Genomic DNA, 4,574 nt, shown 5'->3' with positions numbered 1-4,574 from the left:
CTAGAAATTCAAGGAAAAGTCATTACAGTATTCTAGTATTTCAGCATCTAATTCTACTGAATGCATAACATTCCGTATTCTTTACACTAGGTCCCTTCCAGGATGGAGTGGTTACTTCTCTGACCTTGTCCTCAGCAGGGGGTCAGGTCCTGTGATGCAAACAGACTTTCTTATCTCTGCACACGTGGCACAAACCCTCAAGACAAAGAAACTGTATTCATAGCACTGTAGCAGGACCCTTGATAGGACAAGGCCATTCATGGTCCTCCAAGCAAGTTTCTCTACTCAGCAAGCTTCAACTCTCAGTTTTCGCTTTCCTCGGTATCTGACTGCCCAACTCACATGTTTTGTTGTGGTTTACATTCGCACTTTGCTTTTTGAGAATTGGCATTTTAAGTTAGTATGGATGTGTCTCACAGACTGCTCAAAGCTAAGGACCAGCTGTGACACATACTGAGACTGCACCACGTGCCATCTGGAGCTGGCACATCTTTACCCAAGAAGCCATAGTTCACCTGAAAATATGGTACCTTCCTAATACACTGGCCTATTGAACTGGATGTTTCCAGAGGCGAGAATTATCTTGTATTGATCCAAATACACATACTTATCTCTTCCCCCATGCCCTTATGAATACAAGAAACAATTACTGGAAGTACAATAGGTAGCCATGAGAACTAAGTAGCTTATGGTAGAGGAACTATCAATTTTCATCACGCAAACAGTGGCCTCGTAGTTATTTCCTTCTCCCTAACGTCCACAGTCATGTTATTCCAGCTCTGTAAGGCATGTTCTTCCACCACCATCTCCCTAAATATGTATATCCCCAGTTCTATCATGGGCTGCTTCTCCATCCAACAGCCACACGGGTTCTAAACTGCTGTGTTCACCAGGAATTCCAGTTGACATCTATCTCTTTAACTCACATCTTAATCTTAAATTCCAGTCTAACATCTCCAATGCTTATCTCCTGAGAATATACATCCTACCAGTACTTGAAAGGCAGCATCTGAAGGTGTTTTAGCACAGAATTCAATCACTTGCCTTTTCTTACTACATTTAACAACAAAGATGCATTAATGAACAAATGTCTGCCTTCAGGAGTTTGTACTAATAGTGTTAGGACTCAAAAACTTCTAATGTGCTTGAAAACCACAGTAGGGAGAACAGATGTATAAACCTCCTACTAGCAGTCAGTAAAGGCCTCCCTATGGAGAAGACAGGACTGAACCATGAGAAGCTAGTCGTGCAAAGGATAAGCTGTTTGCTGCTCCAGATTTAAAAAAAGAAAAAAAAAGCACTGTATCTTGAGGCAGTGAAGATGGGAAGTGTGACTGAAGCATGCTGAGAAAGGGAGCCATCATCCTGCCCAGAACCCAGGTGAAAAGCTGCACATTAGCACGTGTTTTGTAGACTTAGTGCTGGAGAGACAAGGGGGGTACCCTGGTACTCACTGGCAAGCCAGCCTAACCTACTACCTGAGTTCTAGGATAGTGAGAGACCATGCCAAGAAGAGAGATGAGAGGAGGAGCGGGGAGAAAGAGGGAAGGAAGAAAGGGTGTGAGGGAGGGAGGGGGCAGGTAGGACTAACAGGAAAGTTCAGTGGGTAAGAGTACATATCACTAGGACTGAAAACCTGAGCTTAGTCCCTAGGATCCTCATGGTGGAAGGAAAGAACTAATTTCCCCAGCTGTCCTCTGACCTTCACAGGTGGGCCATGGTAAGGGTGTGCATAATGCTCTTGCAATAACTGAACAAAGTAATTGTTTCTGAAGGTGGATAGTGACACTCGTGTGTTGTCTTCCCCAGCAGGTAGAAAAATGAGGGACTGAAAAGAAAACATGAGCTGGATGGTACTACTATGGAAAGAAGGAATTAGGAAATGATCAAAGTATCTTTTTGATGTACTTGTGAGGCAGCTGTGAAGTGCTTTCATATGAAGCTTAGTTTTAGCTGAAGGAAACAGATTTGGAAGCTATCACGTTGTGATACGAGCCCACAGGGTCATCACCTACTAGAATAAATGCTGAAAGCTGAGGCTGGGGGCACAGAGCCAGGAGTCAGCCAAGGAAAAGAAGTGGCCTGCAAGGCCAGCTGAAAGTACCAGCCACAGAGCAGCAAAACCAGGTGGGCACACTGCAGGGAAGCAAGACAACAGGAGGGATTCCATGGAGTGTCAGACACCGGAACCACACAGTGCAGCCCTAAGAAAAGGGACCGAATGGCCCTCAGGGCCTACCCATCTCTTACAGTTTATTGACACTGTTGACTTTAGTAGTGAGGCAAGGCGAAGAGTGGCTGGGAAAGAAAAATACAGAGAATTCCATCAGGCTATACTTTAACAGACATATATTCTGCCCAGTCCTTAAAATGAGCTAAAAGCTTCAGTGTTGAATCCAAACAAGCCAAAAGCAGTTAGATGCAGGTTCTCATGTGGGCTGTTCTTCCATACAGCATTCCTCTGACATAAACAAACAAACAAATAAATAAATCCTTTAAAGTAGTGGTAGACTTTCATGGATTTTTGTTGAAAAGAAAATATATATGGTTCCAGAGAACTTAGTCACCCCTCACTCAAGAACATTTTTTCTAAGACACTTAAGCCACTCACAGATGGCCATGCATGTACCATGTACACTGCTCAGACACCTGGAGGATCGTCCGATTAATCCTATAACAAAAATGAAATGAGTCGTGTGGTCTCAGTCAACTAAGCCTATGAAAAGATGCACCTGGCATTGTGCCTTCACTCTTCCTCGTCTGCAGTATGCTACACACATAAAAACTGATTTTATGATACCTAGAATGCCCCAAATTTGCTTCTCTTGGTGTTCATGTAATGTAACATATCAACCTATATAAACAAATTAGGAGACAAGTACTTGGGTAAAAGCTACACAGCAGCTCCTCTGAGAGACTCCATGTCCGGGGAACTTGAGTTTATCCCTGGCAGAGTAACTCACAGCACAGCAGATTCTCCCTATGGTGAGTGCTCTCCAGTGCACCTTTCTGCCATCTCCCATCTCCAGTCCTCCTCACAGAGATGGCTGTTCCCGTCCCACAGTGGCTACATTCCATCTGGAAGGTACCCGATGCTCTCTCCTTTCCCTTCTGACTGCCCTTCCTCAGCTGCTTACATCGTGTCAACAGAAACACACCTGTCTTCGTGAAAAGAGCAATAAGAAGCTATTTTCGTAACTATGGATTTAAATATGTTGTTTGTGTTTTACTTACCATTCTCACAGGTCTTTTCAATGCAAACATAACCCACCCACGGTTTCTTGTGAAAGCATGCTAAGATGATGCGTGTGTAGCCTTACTACCATTAATATCAGTATCTGGGCAGTTTCTAGTTTTTCTACATTTACAACAGAAGAACCAAGATTTGTGTATGTGTTCCTTGAGGGAGCAAAAAAAAGGGAAAAGCCACTTCTTTCAGGTGCCATTTTAATCCACTTATAATTTCCTTCCAATGTATACCTAACAAAGAGCTAAGAGAAGCACCCCATCAGGATGACAACTACTTTATTTACTCTTTCCTCACAAATGGCATGATAACAGATTTCACTTCGTTCGCCTTGTTAAGAAAGGGCACGAGGAAAAAGGAGACATGGTGTAGCTGTCAAGAGCACTGTCTGCTCTTCCAAAGGACCTGGGTTCAATTCCCACCACCTAGATGGAGACTCACAAGTTGAAGAATGTCATGTCCTATTCCAGCATCCTTGATTACTGAATACATGTGCACCAGACACTCATGTAGCCCAAAGACCCATACACAATAAAAAAGAGATCTTAATGGAGGAAGGGTACCAGCAGTGCCTTTCGCTGAATGAACTCTTTGTCATCATCTGCAACAAGAAGAAAATTAGAGTACTTCCCCACCATCCTCTACCACCTTCTACTAACTTGTAGGCTCCATGGCTGAATCTAAGTGAGAGGGAACCTGTGAAGAAGCAAGACAGAAAGAAGCAACTCTTGGCTTAACAAACACCAACAACAAACAACGCAGGTCTACTTGAGAACTGATCAAAAACAAGCAAACGAGCAAAAGTATATCCACCCACCCAGGGTGCATTTGTAATCCTAGAAACTACATCTCATCATTAAATATCTGTACGTGAGAACAAAATGTAACAAGTAGGAAAGACATGCTTTCAAAATGAGCAGAAAAAGCCATACTCTACCACGCATGCCAACTCTGGACCTGGCTTGTGAAGATGGGGATTTTACTACAGTCTCTTTCCTTCACAAAAACCAAAGCAACAATAAAGTGTTTCTCAAAATCCCTTTACATCCTCTGTTCTCAGAATCTGCACACATTTTTTAAATGGTTCTCCATTCCCCCAGTGCCTGCTCCTTTGTAAGCTGAGTCAAGATCATTAATGAGACTGTCTGTAAACACATAAAGGACAACAGCAGTGTCCATGTTACCAAGGCAACACAAGCTCACGAAGTCAGATCTCTAGTGCTACCTGCTGAGGAACAGCAGTGCCAGCTGCAGGTTACAGAAATCCTAGGTTTTACTTTCTACAGCAGCCCAGCCACTCAACCTTTTCTTTACTATGAAATTATTT

General features: G+C 43.2%; 1 protein-coding gene across 2 annotated transcripts in view; it reads right to left on the bottom strand.

Moving 5' to 3' along the window:
* The window catches only part of Bmp2k (BMP2 inducible kinase), a 96,818-nt gene that overhangs the window by 5,231 nt on the left and 87,013 nt on the right, over positions 1-4,574 (bottom strand). The gene's annotated exons all lie outside the window — the stretch shown is intronic.

This window comes from Meriones unguiculatus, chromosome 3, assembly GCF_030254825.1.
Source record: "Meriones unguiculatus strain TT.TT164.6M chromosome 3, Bangor_MerUng_6.1, whole genome shotgun sequence".
Taxonomy (NCBI): Eukaryota; Metazoa; Chordata; class Mammalia; order Rodentia; family Muridae; genus Meriones; species Meriones unguiculatus.
This window is presented reverse-complemented; position numbering and strand designations above follow the sequence as displayed.